Source organism: Hipposideros armiger, unplaced genomic scaffold (assembly GCF_001890085.2).
Source record: "Hipposideros armiger isolate ML-2016 unplaced genomic scaffold, ASM189008v1 scaffold_19, whole genome shotgun sequence".
In the NCBI taxonomy this organism is placed as follows: Eukaryota; Metazoa; Chordata; class Mammalia; order Chiroptera; family Hipposideridae; genus Hipposideros; species Hipposideros armiger.
The window spans coordinates 1514334-1539135 of NW_017731369.1; the positions used below are offsets into that span (position 1 = coordinate 1514334).

General features: G+C 39.9%; 1 protein-coding gene across 1 annotated transcript in view; it reads right to left on the minus strand.

The window, feature by feature from the left end:
* CDYL2 (chromodomain Y like 2) overlaps positions 1-24802 on the minus strand; it is a 166007-nt gene extending 141205 nt beyond the window's left edge. Inside the window, exon 1 of the mRNA XM_019635211.1 lies at positions 24759-24802. The gene's annotated coding sequence lies outside the window, so the exon portion shown is untranslated. The remainder of the gene's footprint in view (positions 1-24758) is intronic.

A 24802-nucleotide genomic window follows, 5' to 3' on the forward strand; every position in this document is an offset into this window, starting at 1 on the left:
CTGGAGCTGGGTTGCCGTGAGTCGCCGGCGACAGCGTGGGCTGCAGTCCCTGTGGCTGTGGATTGCCATGGGCTACCGTGTGTGGCCAGCAGCCAGCGTGAGTGGCCAGCAGCCGCAGTGAGCGGCCGTCCAGAAAAGGACAGCAACTTGTCTGTTCCCCTTTCCCCCAATTCCCCAGCACTGTTCCCATCCCCCCAATTCCCCAATAAAAATCTTTAAAAAAAAAATCTGAATCTCAGTAAGAACAGCGAGCTCTGTGATGTTTTAACTTCTCCTATTTTATGCCTGGTACTCATCCAAAACACTCTATTTCACCTGTGTTAAAGCCCAGGAATAAAAAAAACCCACATAAACTGGAGATAACATGCAATCAGATTTTCAAAATAATTTCAATTGGCTAAAAAGTAGCAAGGTGCACATTAGACAGAAATAATTGTACAATAATATACATATTTAGGTTAGGAAAACAAAAAGAAAGAATGTGCTAGAACAGGCTCTAGATCCATTACTGAGAACTGTTTGTGTGAAAAGAAATATAGGAGGTTTTAATTGACTTCAAGATTCATATCACCCAACCAAATAACAAAATAGCTTTTTAAAAGTGCCAGTGTTGTTCAATCCATCAAAAAGATATAATGATTACAAGCATATGTGCACCTAAAACATAGCTTCAAAATATATGAAGCAAATTGACAGAATGAATGGGGGAAATATACAGTTCTACAATAGTTGGAGACATTTAATAATAAATAGAACAACCAGACAGATCAATAAAAGAACAGATGATTTGAAGAACATTATAAACCAATTATACCAAACATATATATACAGAATGCTCAACAGCAGAGTATACATTCTTCTCAAGTGCACATGGTACACTCTCCAGGACAGACCACATGCTAGGCCACAAAACAAGTTTTAATAAATGTTAAAAGACTGAAATGAAACAAAGTATCTTTTCTGACCACAGCAGAATAACAATAGAAATGAATAATAGGAGGAAAACTGGAAAATTCACAAATTCATCAAAAGTAAACAGCACTCTCTTAAACAACCAATTGGTCAAAGAAAAAAATCACAACAGAAATTAGAAACTGTTTTAAGATAAATGCAAACAAAAACAAAAATCAAAATTTAGGAGGTGCAATGAAAATAGTGCTCAGAGAGATTTTATAGCTATAAACACCTACATTAAAAAATAATAAAGATTACAAATCATGACCTAATTATATAGCTTAAGGAACTAGAAAAAGAGCAAACTAAACCCAAAGCTAGCAGAAGGAATAAAATAATAAAGATGACAGTTGAGACAAACAAAGTAGAAAATAGAAAAATAGAGTAAATCAACAAAACCAAAAATTGGTTCTTTGAAAAGATCAACAAAATTGCCAACCCTTTAGGTAGGCTGACTAAGAAAGAAAAAGAGAAGACTCAAGTTGCTAAAATCAGAGATTAAAGAAAGGACATTACTACAAACTGTACAGAAATAAAAAGAATTATAAGAATGCTATGAACAAATAGCATTGTTCGTGTAGGTTATCCAATTTATTGGCTACTTACATGACAAATTGAATAACCTGCATGGAATGGAAAAATTCCTAGAAACACATAAACTACCAAAATTGACTCAAGAACAAATAGGAAATCTGAATAGATCTATAGCAAGTAAGGAGATTGAATCAGTAATCAAAAACTCCTCAACAAAAAAAAAGGCCAGGAGACAAACGTTCAAGTTGAGACAGCAAGGAAATAGTGCTGATTTCTCTTTCTTCACATCCAGTTAAGAGTTTTGTAAATGCAGAGATTGCCTCTGCTCCTGGGCCTGTGTCATTCTGAGAGCTGATGTGCTTGAGGAAGGAGTCAAAGAACAGGAAGAATCCATAAGGATCAAAAACTAAGATGGAAATAATAAGAGAATGCTGGAAAACTACTACAAACAGAGTTTCTACATTTACGACTGTCCCATAAGAAACACTTTGGGGGCCGGCTGAGTGGCACATTGGTTAAGAGCTGGCTTGGGACGCCAGACAGCCCGGTTTGGATCCCACATATGAGGGCCAGTGACACTGCCCTCTACAGCTAAGATGCTGAACAACAGCTCAACCTGAAGCTGGGCTGCCGTGAGTCGCCGGCCACAGCGTAGGCTACAACCCCTGCTGCAGTGGGTTGCCATGGGCTACCGTGTGTAGCCAGCAGCCAGCGTGAGCGGCCAGCAGCCGCAGTGAGCGGCCGTCCAGAAGCCGGCGACTGATCTGCCTCGCCAGGGAAGAGCGCAATGATGGTGCCAACTTGGGCCAGTGAAGCAACGTCCTCCACAACTAGACTGAAGAACAAAAACGACAGCAACTTGTCTGTTCCCCTTCCCCCAATTCCCCAGCACTGTTCCCATCCCCCCAATTCCCCCAAAAAAAATCTTTAAAAAAAGGCCAGGACCAGATAGCTTCACTGGTGAATTCTACCCAATATTTAAAGGAGAATTAACACCAATCCTTCTCGAATTCTTCCAAAAATTTAAAGAGAAGAGAATACTTCCTAAGTCATTCCATGATGCCAACATTATCCTGGTACCAAAGCCAGATAAAGACACTACAAGAAAACTACAAGCCAATATCTCTTATGGATACATAAGCAAAAATCCTCAACACAGTACTAGCAAACCAAATCCAGAAGCATAGTAAAACGATTATACACCATGACCAACTGGGGTTTATCCCAGAAATGTAAGGGTGATTAAATGCATAAAAATCAATAAATGTAATACACTACATTAATGGAATGAAGGGAAAAAATGCATGATCATTTCAACTGACAGTGAAAAGGCATTTGACAAAATCCACCACCCTTTCATAATAAAAACATTCTGAAAAACAGGTACAGAAGGAAACTTTCTCAACATGATAAAGAGCATTTATGAAGAATCCACAGCCAACATCATATTCAATGGTGAAAGAGTAAAAGCTTTTCTCCTAAGATCAGGAACAAGACTACAATTCCTGCTTTCTCCACTTCTATTCAACATAGTACGGATACTACTTTAACTTTGACACCAAAAACACAGGCAAAAAAGAAAAAATAGATTTTCATTAAAATTACAACTTTTGTGAATCAAACGACACTGTCAAGAGAGTGAAAGGACAACAGAGGAGGTGGGAAAATATTTTCAAATCATGTATCTGATAAGGGTTTAATATCCACAATATATATAGAACTACAACTCAACAACAAAAAGACAAACAACCCAATTAAAAAAAAAGAGCAAAGGACTTGAATAGACATTTCTTCAAGGAAGATATACAAATGCCAATGAGCACATGAAAAGATAGCTGCTCAGCATCATTAGTCATTCAAGGAAATGCAAATCAAAACTATGAGATACTATTTCTTAATTTCCAAGAGGGCTACAATTAAGAAACAGAAAATAACAAGTGTTAATGAAGCTGTGAAGAAATTGGATGCTCAGTACATTGCTGGTGAGAATATAAGATGGTGCAGATGTCAAAAACAGTTTGGCAGTTTCTCAAAAATTTAAACATACAATTACAATATAACCCAAGAATTCTACTCTTGAGTATAAACCCAAAAGAACTGAAAATGGGAACTTGGATACTTGTAAGCCAGGTTCACAGAAGCATTATTCACAATAGCCAAAAGGTGGAAACAACCCAAGTGTCCATCAACAGATGAATAAAATGTGGTATACATACAATACTAGAGACTATTATTCAGCCATAAAAAAAAATGAAATTCTGACTGCATGCTACCACAGAAGTGAACCTTGAAAACACTATGGTAAGTTTTTAAAAATCCAGATAGAAAAGGCCATATATTATATTATTCTATTTATATGAAATACCCAAAATAGGCAAATCCATAAAGACAGAAAGCAGATTAGTGGTTGCCATGGGCTGGGGACATGGGGAATGACTACTTAATAAGTATGGGTTTCCTCTTGGGGTAATAAAAAATGTTCGGAAGGAGATCCAAGATGGCGGAGTAGATAAACACTGTGCCTGTTTCCTTCCATGAACACATTAAAATTACAACTAAATTATAGAACAATCAACCTGGAGAACCACCTGAAGTCCAGCTGAACAGAAGTTTTATAACTAAGGATATAAAGAAGCCACATCAAGACTGGTAGGAGGGGTGAAGACACGAACCAGGCTGGTCCCAAACATCCATGTGGCAGTTGAAAATGGGGAGGGATACTACAGCAACGGAGGTTCCTGCCAGAGGAACAAAGCACTACAGCCCCACTCCAGGCTCCACACCCCAAAGTGCTGGTGCCAGGAAGAGGAACCCCCACATCTGGCTATGAAAAAGAGTGGGGATTCCAACCATCCAGGCGGGATGGAAGGCTGAGGGAAACCCAGATATCCTCTTAAATGGCCTATGCACAGATTCGCTCGCTTGCAGGCACTCACCTTGGGCTCCAGTGGAGGGGCAGTGACTCGGGGAGCATCACAGGCATATGGGGAGCACACTGAAGTGTGTGGCTTTGAGGCCAGGGCTGGAAGACTGTCACCATTTTCCCTGTGTGGAATCCTACTCCTGTGCAGTCGGGCAGGCAGCCACCATCTTTAATGTGTTGAGCTGGCCCCTTACGCTTACAATCAAATCTGAACCTGACTGGTCTGGTGAGGTCCAGGGCTCTGCTCTGCTGATTCACTAGGACCCCATGCCACCCAACTCTCCCAATGCCAGAGGCACTTTCTCGGAGAAAGTCCACACAGCAAGCCCAGTCCACATTGCACTCTTCCTTGGAAAACTATCAGAAGCCACAGGCCCCATGAAGGCAGTGACTGGCCTCAATGTGTTCTGAGACTTTTACTGAGTAGCTTCAGGCTCAACACTGGTACCAAACTAGAATCTACAATAACCTGGTGAACACAACTCTTCCACTCTAGTTATTCCCTAAGACCCTACCTTACCCAACTCACATACCACTTGAGGCTTTGTCAGCATTTTAAGGGAGCTGGCAGGTGGCAGCAGGCATTGGGGTGTCCTGGCTTTTTGCAAAGCTACCCAAGCCCAGTACTGGTGGCAGCATCCTTGGTTCACAGAGTGGCCTCTCCCATGTGCCTTAACACAGGCAGTGATAAACCGCGGATCACTTTACAGCTCCTGCCAGGTAGTCCCTGGCCAGTCACAGGCAGTGGCTGACCTAGGCCTGCACAGAAGCCCCTCCTAAGAGGCCCCAGAACCAACGTATTTGGAGCTTGTCTTCAGACCACAGCAGAGCACCACCCAATTAGCCCCACAAGCAGCATACACAAAGGGCAGTCTCAACAGGCACCAGAGCCCGCTGGGGCAGATCCCATTCACTAGGGTAAGCCCTCTACACAGCACCATGTAAGCTGTGGACATGGCCAAACCCCACAGCCAATCAGCCTGAGGGTAAATCTCATCCACTGATGTGCCAATAACAATCAAGGCTCAGCTATAACAGGAGGGCACACACAACCCATACAAGGGACACTCCTGGAGACCCAAAGCATAAGACCAGGAAGACAGTGCCAGGGCCCCACAGGGTACCTACTACATAAGGCCACTCAGCCAAGACTGGGAGACATAGCAGATCTACCTCATACACAGAATAAAACACAGGGAGGCAGTTAAAATGGGGAAACAAAGAATACATCCCCCAAAAAAGAACAGAAGAAAACTTCAGAAAAAGAACTAAACGAAATGGATGCAAGCAACCTACCAGAGACAGAGTTCAAAACAATGGTTATAAGGGTGCGCAAGGGACTCAATGAGAACTTCAACAGAGAGATAGCAAGCATAAAAATGTACATAAAAGCCATAAAAAAGAACCAGTCAGAAGTGAAAAATACAATCACTGAAATGAAGAATGCACTAGAAGGAATCACCAACAGTCTAGATCACGGGTCGGCAAACTGCGGCTCGAGAGCTGCATCCAAAGAGCCACATATGACTCGCAACCCGCAGATTACCAACCCCTGGTCTAGATGAAGCAGAGGATCAAATCAGCAAATTTGGAAGACAAGGTAGCAGAAAACACCCAATCGGGACAGCAAAAAGAAAAAAGAATCCCAAAAAAATGAGGCGAGTTTAAGAGACCTCTAAGACAACATCACACATAACAACCTTTGCATCATAGGGGTACCAGAAGGAGAAGAGAGAAAGCAAGGGATTGAGAACCTATTTGAAAAGATAATGACTGAAAACTTTCTTAACCTGGCAAACAAAATAGACATACAAGCCCAGGAAGCACAGAGAGTCCGAAACAAGATGAACCCAAACAGGTCCACACCAAGACACATTATAATTAAAATAGCAAAGGCTAAAGGCAAAGAGAGAATCCTAAAAAAAGCAAGAGAAAGGCAACTAGTAACTTATAAGGGAGCTCCTATAAGATTGTCAGCCGATTTCTCAACAGAATCTGTGCAGGCCAGAAGGGATTGGCGGGAAAAGTCAAAGTGATGAAATACAAGATTCTACAACCAAGACTACTCTACCCAGCAAAGCTATCATTTAAAACTGAAGGACAGATAAAGAGCCTCTCAGACAAGAAAAAGCTAAAGGAGCTCATTACCACCAAACCAGTATTACAACGAATGTTACAGAGACTTCTTTAAGATGGGGGGTGGGGGGGAGGGGATCAAAATTATGAGTAATAAAATGGCAATAGCTACATATCTATCAACAATTACTTTCAATGTAAATGGATTAAATGCTCAAATCAAAAGACATAGGAGGGCTGAATAGATAGGAAAACAAAACTCTTACATATGCTGTCTACAAGAGAATCACTTCAGCTTGAAAGACACAAACAGATGGAAAGTAAAGAGATGGAAAAAGATATTTCATGAAAATGGAAATGGAAAAAAAAAATAAAGCTAGGGTAGCCATACTTATACCAAACAAAATAGATTTTAAAACAAAGGCTATAACAAGAGACAAAGAAGGATCCAGTAATCCCACTTCTGGGTATTTATCTGAAGAAACCCAAAATGCTACTTCAAGGGGATGTGTGCAACCATATGTTCATTGCAGCACTGTTTACAATAGCCAACGTGTGGAGGCAGCCTGGGTGTATGGCAATGGATGAATGAATAATAAAGAGGTGGTACATATATACAATGAAATATTGCTCGGCCATGGAAGGGAATGGGTTCTTGTCAACTGCAGCGGCATGGATGGACCTGAAAGGTATTGTGGTGAGTACAGTATGTCAGACAGAGAAAAACAGATGCAATGTGATTTTGCTTATATCTGGAATCTAAGGAACAAAATTAACAAACAAACAAATCAGAAACATACTCATAGATCCAGAGAACATTTTCATGGTTGCCAGATGGTAGAAGGGTTTGGGGCATGGGTGAAAAAGGGGAAGGGACTAAGAAGTACAAATTGGTTGTTACAAAGTAGTCATGGGGATGCAGGGAATAGCATAAGGAATATAGTTAATAATACTGTAATAATTATATATGTGTCAGATGGGTACTAGATTTATTGGGGTGACAGATGGGATGGGAGTTGAGGGACAAAGTGAATAAGGTGAAGACATTAAGAAGCACAAATTGGTATTCAAAAATAGTCATGGGGATGTAAATTAATGCACAGGGAATATAGTCAGTAATATAACTATGTATAGTGCCAGGTAGGTACTAGACTAGTCATGCGGATCACTTCTTAAATTATATAAATGTCTAACCACTATGTTGTATCCCTGAAACTACTATAAAATAATACTGAATGTCAGCTGTAATTGAAAATTAAAAAGAGGGGGGAAGGTAAAGGGCAATAAGTGGTCCATATTTCCAGGTATAAAACAAATAAGTCAGAGGGATGTAACATACAGCATGGGGAATATAGTCAATAATATTGTGATAGCATGGTAGCGTGTCAGGTGATTGCTAAACTTATCATGGTGATCACTTCTTTAGGTCTGTAAATGTTGAACAACTATGGTGTACCCTTGAAACTCATATAATATTGTATGTTAGCTATATTTTTAATAAAAACATTTTTAAAAAATAAATTTTTAAATGTTCTGAAAGATAGTGGTATGGTTGCATAATATTGTGAAAATATTAAATGCCACTAAACTGTATACTTAAAATGATTAAAATAACAAATTTTATGTTATATATATATTATCACAATAAAAATATAGTAAAAGTGTGTGTGTATATATATATGTACATATATATATGTAAAACTTTGACATAAATAATCCAATGCAACATATTTATTTTACTAATTTTCTTTTCTACTTTATTAATATTTTTGCTTTTATTTACATTTACTCCTTCCTTATGGTTCCTTTCATTCATTTTGTTGGGGTTTTTGTAACTTGAGATGAATGCTAAGTGTATTTTTTATTTGTTTGTTTTTAATATGTGTTCAAGGTTATAAATCTTCCTCTACACACTACTTTACCCATTGCCCAAAAGTTCTAAGATGACTGTTTTCATTTATGTCATTTTAAAAATATTTATTCTGCAATTCAGGTTCTGGTTTTTCCTGAGACTAAATTAATAAAAAGTCCAGTGTCCAGATTATAAGAAGTGATGTTTACTGATGAAGCCAGAACAAGAAGTGACCTTTGCTAATGAAACTTATATTCTAGGTAAAATAGTTAAAGTATGGCATTAAATAGACTAGAGATATCCATGAGAGAACAACCATTGGGAAACATATCTGATAACAGCAGGAATAAAAGATCATGATGCTTATACTCTGAAGGAGAAAACAGTCATAATTTCTAGTAGCCTGGAACTTTCTGAAATACCTGAAAGACTTCTACAAGCACCTATTATGCTCTAGGTGCTAGAGATACATTACTGAACCAGATGTAACCCTGCCTTCAAAAAGACAGTCCTTAAGTAAGGACAAAAATAACTCACTAATTATTAGGACCAATTCTGTTGAAAAGCATAAGGGTGCTCAGAGAATAAGTAACAGGAAGGTCTACCCTGGTCTGGGGGTCACAGAAGGCGCCCTTGGTGAGTCAACTTTAGGGCTGAAAAGTGAGGGAAGAGAAGACTAGGCAGGGCCAGGAGCCTTCAGGCACAAGAAACAGCATGAGTAAAGGTCCTGAGGCAAAGCATAAACTGAAAAGAGGCAGTGAGTGGCACACAGAAGATAAAAGGGATAGGGTCCTCGCTGAGCCTGGAAAGGCAGGCATCATGTTAAGTATTTGGGACATTTGCCCAAAAGCGATCGGAGGCCAATGAAGACTTTGGGAAGACAGTGACATATTCAGAATTACCTTTTCAATCAATCACTTTGGATACAGTATAAAAACAGAGGGTGGCAAAGAGGAAACGTTGGGAGTCCAGTTAAGAGGCTATTGTTTCTTCCAGAAGGGAGAAAGGAATAACATGGACTAGGATGGCAGCGGGGGAAATGGCGCTACCTAGGAAGTGAAACTGATAGTTCTTCGTGACTGAATTCATTGCTCTTACCAACAGGTAGAAATTTCTCAAGAAGGCAGACTTGGGCTCACTATAGAAAGCATTTTCCAACAGCTAACACCGTATGCCCAATGAAAGAGGCTGCTCTTCAAGACAGAGCACCCTATTTCCTTGGAAAGTTTCCTGGGAGGAACTGGGTGATCATATGTGAAGGATGTATGCACTGGGTGAGGAATTAGAATAGATGATATCTAAGATATTCCAACTTTTAAGACTGTTTGCTAAATTAATATAAATGTCAGGCCATCTGGACAACTCAATTTAAAACACCTAGGAAAGAAATAAATCATGGGTGTTTCTGTATGTGTATGTATTATCTCATATATCAGTTTTCCTCTCTATTCAAGCTGAGTTTCTTGCAGAAAGTACACTGATAAATTACCATCAGTACTTTACAACTACTCACGTAGATGGTGAAAAAAATAGTATTATGTATCTCTTTCTGGTTCTTCCTATTTTTTTAAGTATTGGTACAAATACTTCTACTCATTTGTACATATTATCTTAATTTTAATAAAGATTAGTAATGTGTATGCTCTGCCAATATTTTTTTTTAAAAGCCAAGTGAGCAGATCCATTTGATAGAGTCTGGAATTATTTGAGTCACCAATGGGAAGCCTTGCTGTTTTGAACCCAAATCCATGTAAGACACCATTGTCCACCAGGCACCAAACTGTAAGTACAGCTTATGGTAGTAAAAAAAGAGTTTCGAAAACACTATCCTGCGAATTCTAACCATGAAAGGATGCCAACACCATGCCAAACAAAAGAAAACAAAAGCACATGGGAAAATTAACTGAGGCTCAGAAATATGCCAAAGGATGAGATGAAACTGACGAAGAAATGTTACCAACTGCCCTCAAAACCAGTCTTCTTATGAATACTAAAGCCTGAGTAAAGGTCAACCAACGCCAAGACCACTGGAATTGGTTACTCCATGGTAATTACTATATGGGTGGAGCCATCACTATTTCTGAAGTAGCATGGCTTAAAGCAGTGTTGACAAACATCTACTCAGACAGGCTCAAAGGGAGGATTTCCCATCTCTATTAACTCATTTCACAGGCACTCTTTAACATACCAACACTCAGGGTGGCCTATGTAATCCCTCTCTTGAACGATACAACATACACAACTGTGTTTTCATGCCATAAGCATGGAAGAGGAAGCTTTTCTTGTTTCTGTCTTTTTCTTAGTGCAACACTCACTGACTTCTACCTGGGATTCTGTGTAAAGCACAGGTGCATGAGACTGCAAAGGTAGAAGGATCAACGAGTAACAAAAGGAGGCAAGTTAGAAGGGAAACTGTGGACATTTTATAATTTATCAAGAGATGAGGAGTAGTACCTCAGATGATCTGGTTTAAATCTTGACTCTGCCATCTGGTGGCTATGAGCCTCAGTTTGAATAAAATGGAGATTCTATTAGTACCCATCCCACAGGAAGGACTAAATTGAGATAATGCACATGAAGAATTTAGACAGTGTCCAGCACATAGTAAACACTCATTAAGTGTTATCATTACTGTTCTTACTGCTAAGTTTATTTTATACAAGAATCATAGGAAGTTGTACTTCAATAACCTCTTTATGCATCATCTAGGATCATACATTAGATTTCTCAAAAGATACACTGATTCATTAAGTCAAAAACTAACGGGATTTGCATCAGCTTCCCAAAAAGTTAATACCATAGACATGGCCACATAAGAGTGGACAGTGGGGGATACTAAAACATAGAAGTACCTCAGTGTAGCAAACATTTTGCTATCTTTGCCATGTTTGATAACCAAGAAAGCAATCTATGACTTTCTACATAGTACCAAAATATACATCAATTCAGAGAGAAAATTAGGTCTCTCGTTTGAAGAAAAGTCCATATGCTTTTGCGTCCCAGAGGCAGCCATTGTGTGGTTCCCTTCTCTTTCTATTCACTATAAGACTCTTACCAAAGTCTGTTTCACATTTCTCCACATGTACCGTATTCTTCAAAGTGAATGTGGTTTCAGGTGGCAACACAGACAAGCAAATGGAGCAATGTAAATATCAAGACACAAAAATGTGTATGTCTTCATTTTTTACTGCAACAGGTGCTTGGGATTCCATGACTTCCTCTGACTTACAATAATTCATAAATGACTTTGGATTTCCAGGACAAGTTTAGATATCGAATGTTCCCAATAATGTCAAGGCCTGTGATGTCAGTTGGTTGAGCCAGGTCCTGATCTCATTGTTCATCAAGAGAACTAAACAAGACTCAAGGCTGTGCTGTGCCTCACTGGCCTCCTTGACTAAGTCTTGCATAAAAAAGCAATAATGACATCAAGATTTTCAAGGCGACTCTCCAGAATAGTCCAGGAAGACACTGTCTCTGTCTCATGTAGTATGACACACTCAGATTTTAGTGAAGGCAAACAGCCAGTTATAGCATCTCAAGTATTTGTATCCTTGAATAGAGTAAAAGAGGTTCATACTTTTGATCACTTGTTGGAGATGGTAGTGAACTAAAATAAATGACTTCAAAACTCCCATCCAACTCCAAGTTTCAGCAACTCTCTGAATACAAGACTGCATTAGCTTTATTGATACTACAAAGCTGGATGCTTTCAGTGAGTTTTGCTTCTAAGAAACCAATGTTCACTGATTAATTCATCAATAAAGACATAGAAAATTAGACTCACAGAGTTATATGCCCTTAGGAAAACTGAAAGATTGAAAATGCCTTCAACCTTCACACAAAACAGTTTATAGAGATATCTGAGACTATTTCAATCTGAATATACTGGTTCTTTCATTAAACAGACTGGGGTTTTTTTTTGGTTTCTTTGGTTTTTGGGCTTGTTTGTTGTTGTTGTTGTTTTTTTGAGTCATGCACTGTGCTAGGTGCTAAAGATAAAACAAAACAGAATCACTGCCCTCACAAACATACAGTCTAGTGGGAGATTTAGAAAAAAAGATAATAAATTACAACATATGTAAGTGAGTGCTATAATGAGAGAAGAATAGAGTTCTATAAGAGCCCAAAGACAACCCTTGATAAGTCAGGGAAGTTTTGCCAAGAGCAACATCAAAGCTGAGACTCAAAGAATGAGCAGAAATTAGCAAGAAAAAAAAATGTGGCAGGGGTTTACAGTGGAGAGTATTCCAGTCATTTGGAAGGGAGTGCATTAACAAGAGCACATGGGGCACACGGAAGTGCGGGCAGATCTCTCTGGACAGACTATATACTGTAAGCAGAGAGCTAGCAGGAGGTGAGAAAGGGTCAAATCACCAAGAGCTTATACATCACTTAAAGGTATTTCATCAGGAGAGAGGTATGATAAACTGGGGGCTTTGAAAAGATCATTGTGAGTACAGCATGGAAAAACATTGGACTAGATGCAGAGATATTAGCTGAGAGGTGTTGGAATGACCCAAACAATGAGAGTTGTCTTCTAAATTAAAGTGGTGAGGGGGAATATGAAGAGAAAATGACAGATTTAAGAAATATAAAGGATGCTGGTTCAACGGAACATACATGGTGTTTGGGCAAATTGAAGGAGTCCATATTTCTAGCTAAGGAACAGGTGGATGAAGGTATGATTGAGCTAGGAACCCAGAAGGAAAAGCAAGTTTTACACAGGAAGATCCCAAGGTCAACTTTGGACAACTGGAATTTAAAGAGCCCAAGTGCAGTCAGATGGATAGCTCTGGAGCTCAGGGGGGAAATCCAGACAAGTGTCAGAGACCTGGAAATCATCCATTCACTGTAGCACAAGGAGAGAAGAATCCTGGGTCAAAACCATAAGGAGCTCCAACGTTAAAAAAACAGGCACTATGCTGTTCACTTGAAACTAATATAATATTGAATGCCAACTGTAATTGAAAATTTTTTTTAAAAAATAAGGGGTGGGGACCCAACAGAGATGTCCCTGAAATATTTCCCTGCAGGTGGCTCTGTGTTACATGCTGTATGGGGAAACCAAGGAATCATAAGCACGATCCTAACACATGGCCAGTCTGTCAGTACTCAAGACCCAGGTTGACCCAAGAAGCTACCAAAATGACAAATGTTGTCTTCAAGGGAGGGACCGATAACCTAAAATATAATCTAGGTGACAGGTGTGTATTCTGATCTGGAGCAGAGAGACTCACCAATCAGTGAATGGCAAGCATTGATGGTGTAGTGGGTGTTATAATACTTCACCCAGGTCCCCTTTTCAAGGTTGATGTGCCCATCCCCTCAGCTTCTAGAAATATCACTGCTGCTCAAGGCTCACAGATGTGTCCCTCAAAGGGAATTGCCCTCTGCCACAAGAACACACTCCCTCCCATGGACTGCCTACCAGTAATGACTGGCTGATGCAGGGATAGGAGGGTGCAGATTCCTCCTCAATCTGGGACATTTCTGAAGGGCCATCCCAGCTTCAGAGCTGCCCATAGGATCAGCTGAGACCTCAGTTGTAACCTCATGGCAGGTCAGCTTCACCATCTGTCCAGTCCTGCCTTCCTCACTTCCTTACAGGTGTATCTCCCATGGGCGTCCTTGGGTAAACGCTCTGGGTACAATTCTCCATTTCAAAGTTCGTTTCTAGGCAGCCCAACCTAAAATGGATGGTGTACATCAAACTAGGCCAAGCCTTGAGGCTAAAGAGGCAGACTTGCCAATGGCAGAGGCATTTGCAAGTCACGCAGCAGTCTTTGTGTGTGTCGGTGTGAAAGGAGCTCTGTCACCTGCAGGATTTCACAGAGATTGGCTACTCTCAATCTAGTCATCACCTATAATGAGGAACAATGCTTCAATTCAGTTTGAGGGACTTTTGTTACCTAGTAAATTTGCACAAGATCTGGTAGAAAGCAAAATGAAAACCTGAATGTCAAGGATAATCTGAAGGAATCTTCTTAGAAAAGGAAGAGAGTAACACCAAACAGGAAGAAGCAAAAGCAGCTTACTCAAGAGAAGGCCAAGTGGCCTGGAACATAGGTTTGAACATTTTCAATGATTCCCCCAACAAATATTGAAAGGCTACCACACGCCCAGCCAAGTGCCATGAATTGGGAATACCATCGTGAATAATATAGACATGGTCCCTGCCCTCACAGAGCTTAGTCTAGCAGAAAATTTCAACAATGGAAGCCTTTACCCAATCAAAATGTATCCAGGGAACATAGCACATAAAATCAGATGTTTGTGATAATTTCTTAGTGCAGATGTCTTTTGTAAGTTTAACTTCAGACACTTTATCACTGAGTTAACTCATGAACTCAGTAAAACTAATTTAATAGCAAAATTTTTAAATTAGGTCTGAGGATATTAGCTGTCTTCTTAGAACAGCCTCAGCAATTTATATCTGCATTTGGTTTGTTTTCAAATAAGAAAACGATCTTTGATTTGCTATGAAAAGTGGTTGGAAGTGGTATCACGTTTGGTTTGGTCTGATCAATGTTTCTTGCAATGTCAGGGTATCCCTTCAGTCTAACTGATCCTGAAGTCTGAACGAAGAGATGAAGGAAATGTCTGTAACAACTCTCACAATCCTCTCAAATTTAAAAGTCAGAGAGCAGAAGGACATAGAACTAACTCTCAATAAACCCAACACTACCTTTTATACCATATAAGGAGACAAAGTGTTAGATATTCAGTTATCACATACTGATTATTATACCACGTCCACCAACCACCACCACCTGAACTTTGAGTGGTATTTAATTAGAGTGGGGTGCACTGTGCTATAAAGCATGTTTGCCTGTACAGTTTTATGTGAGGAGATATGAATAGGCCTGAATTTTTTTAAGAACAGCGCAGAATTACAACACTGCTAAAACAATACATATGCCAGAAGTTCAAATATATGTATAGAGATGGCAGGAAAAGCTGTATTCTGAGGTCTGCTCACAAAACAAGAGTTGACCTGGGCTGCCCGTTTTAACATAGTAACACTCCAATGTGTTCAAATGTGATCTAGAACCATAGGTTGGTATGCGGTTTTTTTAACTATCACATCCTGGACGATGGTTTAAAAGACATTTATAACTGCAGCCCCAGCACCTAGCATAGGTCTAGGCACAAAGTTGACTACAATAAATGTTTGATTGATGAATTATTGAACAAATTACTATTTTTAAATAAAATCAGGTCCAGCTTTTGTATAAGATCCATGGTTTGTTAGTAAGACCCCTTGAAACGTAATTTTTTAAATACTGGACTAGAAGACAAAGAAATGAAAATCAAAGAAGAAAATTCCCTCATCAGGAGTCTAAGAATAGGGTGATGACCTTTGATAGGGGAATTCCTGGTGTGGCAGGGTGTGGCCCAGAGCCCCAGTCCCATAGATTTGTCCCTAAAGTCTCCATGCTGATACTTTTCTAAGTCATTTATAAAGCAATGTGGTGATGGATCAACCCTGGGGGATTCTGGGAGAGATGAGGTGACCGGAGTCAAGACAGAATAATTGGGAGCAGTGCCCTTTATAATAAGAAGCAGTGGGGCATACAATGACAAATTAATGGTCCTCCAAGGCTTCTTAGGCACTTACTGCTTTATGAGGCCTGGTCAACTGGTGGGCCTTTCACTGGAATGATGTGACCTCTGGAAGCAGCAGCTTCTATCCACTGGCTAAGGCTAACAGGGCAATGTCAAAAGAAGACCCATGAGCTGAAAGAAGGGACAAGAAGGAGTGGATCAGGACCGAGAGGAGCTACTCTTCATCAGTCAGTCAACTCCCAGAGCTGAAGGCTGACTCAAGGCAAGGATGAATTTCAGACCCGGGAGAGCCCTGCCTTAGAGGTCCAGCACCACGTGTGCTTGCCATCCACAGCAATGGCTTCACTGAAACAGCTCCAGTGTGACACCAAGGCCTGGCAGGGTTCTTCGAGCGCTAGGTTTGCCCTTCTTCACACATGCATGCAAACAAGATGATGACAGCTGCTAATAAATGAAGAAGTAACAGACTCGATCACAAGGAGAGTTTTCAAAAATAGAAGAGATCTCATTGTACAACAGAGGCCACCAAGGCCCAAAAAAATTAAAAGCATTGTCTGGTCACACAGGGTTATCAAATGGTGGTATACGGACGAGAATTCTGACTGTTTCAATCAGGATGCATCCACAGAAGCAGAACCACTAGAATATATACATTAAGGGATTTATTGCAAGGAATTGGCTTACATGGTTGTGGGGTTGACTAGGCTAGTCCGAAGTTCATAGAGCAGACCATTAGTTTAGGAAGGGCAAGCTGGAGCTCTTCCAGGCTGAAGTTGCTGGGCAGAATTTCTTCTTCAGGGAAGCCTCAGTTCTATTCTTAAGGCCTTTCCTCCATTTGAATCAGGCCCACCAAGATTATCTCAGACAATCTCCCTTACGTAAACTCAACTGATTATAGACTTTAATTGCATTTACACAATACCTTTATTTTTTAATTAAATTATTGGGGTGACGTTGGTTAACAAAATTGTATAGGTTTCAAGTGTACGATTCTATAATACATTATCTGTATATTGCACTGTGTGTTTACCATCCAAAGTCAAATCTCCTTCTATTACCATATACTTAACCTCCTTTACCCTCTTCGACCTCCCTCTCCTCCCTTATCCTCTGGTAACCACTAAATTGTTCTGTGTCTATGAGTTTTTGCTTGTTTGTTTGTCTTTGTTTGCTGCTTTCAGTTTTACATCCCACATATGAGTGAAGTCATATGGTTCTCAACTTTTTCTGTCTGACTTAGTTCGCGTAGCACAGTAACTCAAGATCCATCCATGTGGTCACAAATGGCACAAAACCTTTACAACAACACTTAGTGTTTGATTGAATGGCCTGGGATTGGAGCCAGCCAAGTTCACACATAAAAGTGACCATCACTTTCATTTACCAGTAGCACCAGTGTTCTGTCCCCGTCACCTCTTCTCCCAGAGGGATGCTGATGTGGCAAAACCTTAATGAAGAACTTTATCTCCTTGTCCTCAACCTAGCAAGATCTCTTCCATGAACGAATTTTATTTAGAAATGTTCTGTATGGCTACAATATACATGTTCTTTTTTTTCTCCAGCAAAAATCGCTGAAGACACTGGATCCCACTGTCATGGGTCAACAAGAGAGGAATTTGTAGGGCTTATGGAAAATTACTTCTAGGAATGTAGGTCTAATAACCCAAAGTCTATACCACACTATTTTATTATCCAAGTCATCCAAAGTAGCAGAGCATGTATAGAATGAGGGGAATGGAGATGGCTGATTCATTTTCCTACCCCATCCCTGGATATCACATTCACTCTTTCTTTGCTATCACACCCAAGATTGTTAATTGTCTCCCACATAAGAAGTCTCTACTTTCACATTCCCACATCCCCCATTCATCATCACACTGCAATTAAACCCTCCCCCACCCACCAATACACTTTATGGAATAGGTGCTCCTCCAGGTTACCAATGACTTACTGGTTATGAAATCCAAAGGACACTGGTTATTGACCATACCTTCTTTCTTGAAATGCGATTTCCCACTGCCTTCCATAACAGCAAAGCCTCTTGTTTTTCCTTCTACCTCTCTTGCTAGTCCTTGCAAATCTGATCTTTCTCCTCCTCTATCCCTTAAATGTCCATTTTCTCCAGTACTCGATCATTGGACCCTCCTCATGTTTATACACTGTCCTTTGGCTTTAATTATAATCTATACACGAATAAGATTCTCAGTCTCTATCTCCATGCCAAAAATACTGCTTCTGAGCTTCAGACTCACATGACCCACACCACTATAGACATCTATACCTGGATGTCCCACAAACACTCTGAACTCATTGTCCTTTCCACTGCCCCCACTACCATCAATCAATGCTTCTTCCTGGGCTCTCTATCTCCATGACTGGTCCCACCATACACCTAATGGACTAAAACAGAAACCAAAAAGTGATCCCTCAATCCCAACATACTTTCAATCAGGTTTTATTTGCAGGGGAGAGGGGTGTGCCTGAAAAGTCACATTTTCCAGCCTCCTTTGCAGCTAGGTGTGACCATGTAATTATGTTCAGACCAATGAGCTAAAAGCAAGATTGTACGGAACTTCCAGACAGCTTTTTAGAGAGGATGACTCAACTTTTGCTCTTCTCTCCTTCCTGTTTCTTCCTCCCTCTTACAAAAAGAGATGGCTAGGGCTCCATGGCCATATTGGACCAAGCAGTAACCTTGAGGACAGAAGCCACAGCTGAATATGAAAGAGAAAGAAGGAGCCTGGTGCCCTGAGAACTTCACAGTGCATCATACCAACCTTGGACTGCTTAACTCCAAGCTTATTTCATGTTAAAAAATAACCTTAAATGTAGAGTTTAAGGCACTGTATGTTTTCTGTTACATAGAGCCAAACATAATACTGATACACCAAATTGTGTTCATTCTTTTTAAATCTTTCAATTCCACTCATGTCTCTCCATCTCCACTACCACTCCCTTAGTTCAAGCCACCAACATTTCTTGGTGCAATTACTGATAAAAGCATATTAACTGGTCACCCTAATTCCAGTCTTCCCCTAATCTAATTCACTGTCCATTTCTGAAGGGCCATCTGAGTTTATGTATCAATACAGAATTTAAAGTGTTCACATTCTTCAAGCTAGTAATTACACTTCTCAGAATTTATCCTGAAGAAAATAATAAGATATTCATACAAATAATTATGTTCATGGAAGTTAGTAACAGCAATATTTATAATGGTTTACAAATGGAAACAATCTAGATGTCCAACCACAGGGAATTATAGACAAAACAGTGCACCTGGTTCAAGTGAAAATTAATCTGTCATTAAAAATCATGATATAGAATAATATTTTAGGATATGAGAAAATGCTCATTTGATTCATTTATGGAAAAATGGATAATAAAACAGTATGTACCCTACATTCCAAATTGGTTTTTAAAATTACATAAATCTCTATAGGAAACAATTTCACTCTTACCTTTCTATGATACCAAAAAAGCTAACATTTTAATTAATTCAGATATCACATTAGTATTTACTGACATCAAGTATGTGCTTAATGTATAACAATAATTATCCCAAGTATTACCATTTTCATTTTCTCTTTATGCTTGTATTTTTTAAAGATGTAACAATACATTACTTTCAAAAACATAAAATACAATGAAACATTCTCAGTAAGTCTTGCAAATCTTATCATGTTCATTTCCTAACTTAAACTCCTCAATAGCCAGCACCTCCTCAAAGAAGCCTTCTCTCACTCCCCCATGGCTGTATCCCCCCATTCTAGAAATCTCCATCGTCCTCTATACTGACACTTTTCCCACTGCACTGTACTAGTAAACTGCCTGTTTTCTTAACTATATCTCAGACTAGACCACACTCATTGAGAGCACAATGTCACAATTTCTCTAGTGCTTGGCATCTATTTGGTGTTCTATTCATGTGAAATGAATGATGACTGTGTTATGAATTCAGCAACATCTCCAGCTTTCTTCACCATCAAAGAGATGTGGAACGATGCATATCTTTGGAATCTATAAATGTATGTCTCCAATACTTCAGATCTTTGATGATTACAACACCTGAACCATTCCTTAGCAGTTGGTCAGGCTACAAGGAGCTATACAAACTCCTTTCAAGGACAAGTTTAAGCCTCTGAAGGAATGATCTCATGCAATGAGGAATGACTTGACATAAAAGTCTACATGAAAATAAGCTGATGTCTACCCAGAGGGAATAATTGAAAATAACTTTCAAAAGGTGGGAGAATCATACATCCATTCAATTTTCATCAGGTACCTACTAAGTGCCAAAGAATCGATTCAACTCAACTGATATATTTTCTTTGAAGACGTTTGCCTCTTTAAAAACTGGTAGAGATTCAAGCAGTTACATCACTGACCCATCTGTTCCACTACTACACGTGTTTCTTTTGACAGAATTACCCAGACATGATTGGTAAACAGGAGAAAGATATCAGTATAACAAGTAACTTGTGTTGATTCTTATGTGATTTTTTCCTAGTTTGTTGACATTTTTAAGAATCATAGGAAAGCGCTCTAACAAGGAAAGAAAAAGAATCAACGATGTATGAAGACCCTTGAACAAAGCTGGAAACGTATTCAAGGGCCTTCTTGTGAGTAGTGGCTGATCGTGGCTTTTAAGAATCACTATGCTTTCCACTATGTTAACCTGCCTGGTGAAGCTGGAAGTTACTGATAAAGAAGCTATGAAAACAATATTATGGGTGATCACTTTGTAAAGTATATAAATGTCTAATCATCATGCTATACACCTGAAATGAATATAATATTGTATGTCAGTGGTAATTGAAAAATAAATTTTTTAAAAGAAGCTACGAAAACATTCCTCCCAATACAGATGAATGAAGAAGGGCTATACATTGGGCCAGATTTAATTTTGATGACAAGGGTCTCTATTAGAAGGCAATGTTGTCTGTGATCTACAGAGAGAAGAAGGAAGCACGAGCATGATTTGAAGCTGTAAAGAATGGACTGACCCTATTAAAGGCAAACACCAGCTAGGTGGCGATTTAACCAAACTATTTTTATTAGATTTGTTTTTGTCTTCAATTCTGATCACAAAGTTCAATATGTTTTTAGCAGTCTGCCTCAATCCTGTTTTATGCATACACCATTTTATTTTTTAGTATGTGATTTTGTGGAACACAAGGTACATACATGTACAGTACTATAATGAAGATGCCTGTGTTCATCACAATAACAGTCAATTTTTAACTAAAGTAAATTTCTTACAACAAAACTAAAATTATCCTAACAATATTATTATTGTTATTTATTTTATTTGGAATGAAATGAAAGCAGTATTTTCATATATATACACACACACACACACACACACACATATGGGCACACATACACATAACTGCACACATGTGTATTGTGTATATATTAAGTGGATAGGAATGCATGCATCAATCCCAGAAAAAGACATATGGCACATTTCATCCTTTTGAGATACAATTTGGGAAGTATAAATAAACTGAATGTTGACAAACAGACAAGGAACTATCACTGTCAAGTCCATCTCAATAAATGTCAACTTGGCCACTGCTGACTTTCTCTGTGGACATATACCATTCTCTTTAAACATTTTTTTCCAATGAAATAGAGACCTCCACAATGTCAGCTAATCACAAGGGAGTCAGTGTAAAATAGTGCCCAACAGCCTCAGGGAAAGCCATCTAAGTTGAAGCTTTGATGCGTTCAGTCCTTCTGATGAATAATAGTGTGGTTCTCTGGACTCACTCACTTCCTTCGGGACGGAACTTAGAGCCATCCCTACACATGGTGTTAGCACCACCAAAAGACCATGAGTCAGAAAAAAAAAAGAGAACTGAGGGTAACACTCAACACAAAGATAACAAAGGTCACCCAATGTGCTTTATATATGCTTAACGCAATCTTCTGTTCATGGATTCAGTCAACAAGTACTTAATGTGCAAGAAGCTAGGGACACAGAGGTGAACAAGACATGAGAATGGGGCTCCTTATTCCCCTGATTGTGTCTTCCTGATAGCCAAACATCTTAGCAAATGATTGACTAGAATCCTGGGGTTCCAAACTCTAAGGAAGCCAGATAAGCAATGTAAGAGTGAAGCAGAATGGGTACATGGTAACAGGAAGCACCGGGACAATGACAATCCAGAGGTCAAATGCTCCATCTAAAGTTACTCAAATCCCTTTTTCTTATCCACCTTCAAGGTAAGGCAAAATACATAGATAGCCTAGATTTGGCTCACAAACGCCACTTTATGACCCTTATGTTTAGCAGAATGTAGACACGGGCATTTGAATAAGGAATTTCATTTTGTATCCAGACAGACCAACCAATATTTAAGATCACTTTCCTACAGATGATGGCTATAATATACCAAACGATGAGGACTCTGCTATAGGAGAAAAAAGTAAAGCAATCTGTCAAGATCCAAAATTTTAGAAACTGAACTTGATTTTATATTTCTTCATTATGTTTGAAGAGTGCCATTAAACAAACAAAGTTTTCATTTTCTGGCATCATTATAAGTACACCTATTTCTAAAAACTACTATTTGGGGAAGGTTTACTCTTTACAACTTAAGTGTCTGAAATACCAAAGAGAAGATGAAGAATCTCTATAATCCAAATCACATCTTCACCAGAAAGGGTCAAGTAATAATGTCAATAGACACACATATCAATTACAAATGTTCTTAGCCCACTAAAAATGTGGTTTCTTGGTTAGAGGTTATAAGAAGCCATTTTATATACACTCAAACATAATATTTAATTAATGTAATACCAATACTGAGAATTAGATCAGTTTTCTTTCTTTTTTTTCTTTCAAGGTCAATCAATGTACTGGGTATTCTAAGAATTGTCCTTAAATCAACATCCTATTTTTTTACACACTCAAGAATTTTAGAGCTATATATGCTAATGTACAATCAACACTTCTTAATTGTTTTTAAAGCTAAATTTGGACAACAATTTAAATTCCTCAGTATATGTTATGCATTGTAGACACAGGCTATAAAAATGTTGACATTGGTTATATTCTCATAATGCAATTTAGCCCTTTAAGTAATGACTATGCAAATAATCAGCCATGGGAAAATTATTTTACATCTAGTACAATTACCTACTATCACAGAAGTAATTAGTATCATTGTCCTGTTTATTGAACTTCAGTAAGAACTCTTGAGGTGCTAAGATAGTTCCAAGGCTGATGTGAAAACTACCCTCTTAACAGATTCATCTGGCAACTATAATTACCAATGTTAAGGAGGGCAGTTTCAGATGAACATTAAACAAGAAATTATCCCCTGAAGGTTCATAAGTTCCAAACTTTAAATGGAGAAATACCGACAGCCCCTAATATGACTTCTTAACACCTTCATGATGCAACTTTTCACCCAGGCAAAGTCAGCATCTCTGAGTTGACTCGGTATCAATGGGTAGAATAATCCATGCTTCCCAACGAGATGAGCTTTGACCCTGAACAATACCTAATTTTGGCCAATGCCCTAATAGTGCTAGGTATACTTCGGAAAGCTCAACCAAACCTTCCATTTTACTGTGCTTCAACTTCTGGTTTCAAGAAATTGCTCCGCCATCTTGAAACAGACCAAAGTGTTTCTTGGGTGACCCACTGGCCACAATCTGCCAGAGTTCTTCACCAGGTTTCTACCCAACTTCACCTTAGGGATTAGCATAGGGAAGAGGAAGGCAGTAGTGTAGAGGTCAACTTGCATCGTTCTTTCAAGGAATGCTAAGATCACACATCATCCCACCTGAGCCCACTGGCTAATGGACCATGTCAGGGCCTCACCAATTCCAGCATCATCTAAAAGACCCTGGTTGACAGGAAGCCAAGATGCTAACTTGCATGTTCTCCATTCTTCTTTCACACTAACCAGCAAATCTACCATCTGAAAAAGCTTCAGCTGACGAGAAGGACCAGAGGAAAACCTCATCGTGGGTGAATCACCACTGTAGTCTCCTACCCAGAAGGTTAATTCCATCCACCCTTCGGGTGCTCATCTCAATCTTGCCCAAAGCCTTGAGAATCATGGCTAGTGTTAGTGGATTTATGTTCAGAATCCAGGTCCAGGCTGATCATTGATGCTGGTTTCTTGGAGGATCAGCAGGCCTTCTGGTTGAAGATGGCGGGTCTCTTAGCTTCCTTATCCTGGACCTTCTCTGGGGGCCTAACACACTGTGGAGTTATTCTCCCCAGGGAGTGGGGGTTGTTTCTTGTTTTGTCCACTTGTGGGGAATCCAAACGCAGAAACAACTGTGTCCAGAGCTAGCTGAAACCTAGCTCTTCAGTTTCAAAGATGCCAAACTAATGTCTTCCTTGACCACTTTTGAGGCACTTTCAAAGTATCCGATGCGGGCCACACCTGTGTGGACCTGGAGACAGGTATCCACTGAGGGTGACATATTGTGTTGGGAGCAGGGCTCACATCCCAAGTCCTCCCGCAACGTTTTACCACCCACCTCCGACTTCCATGTTCTCTTCCTTCCACCGAGGGCCCGCTGCAGCGCCCCCTTTCGTTCCCAATGAGCACTACACCCGCAAGGACCGCCCCCACGCCCCGGCCTGGAGGGCTTCCGAGCCCGAGACGGGGGCAGCAGGTGGGGGGAGGGGGGCGGTGGCCTGGTGGCCCCGGGGAGTGGTTTGACGGGCGTCTCCCGAACCCCTATCCTGCCGCCCCCTTCGCAGCGCCCTGAGGACCCCGCCTCACCCGGGCTGGGCTCCGTTCCCGTCTCCCGCCCCCCCCCTCCTCTGGCCGCCACGCGGCCCCCCGCATTCCCGGCATGTCCGGCGCCGACTTTTACCTGTACTTTCTGCACTCAGGCGGCTCGTCGGGCGACAAACACCT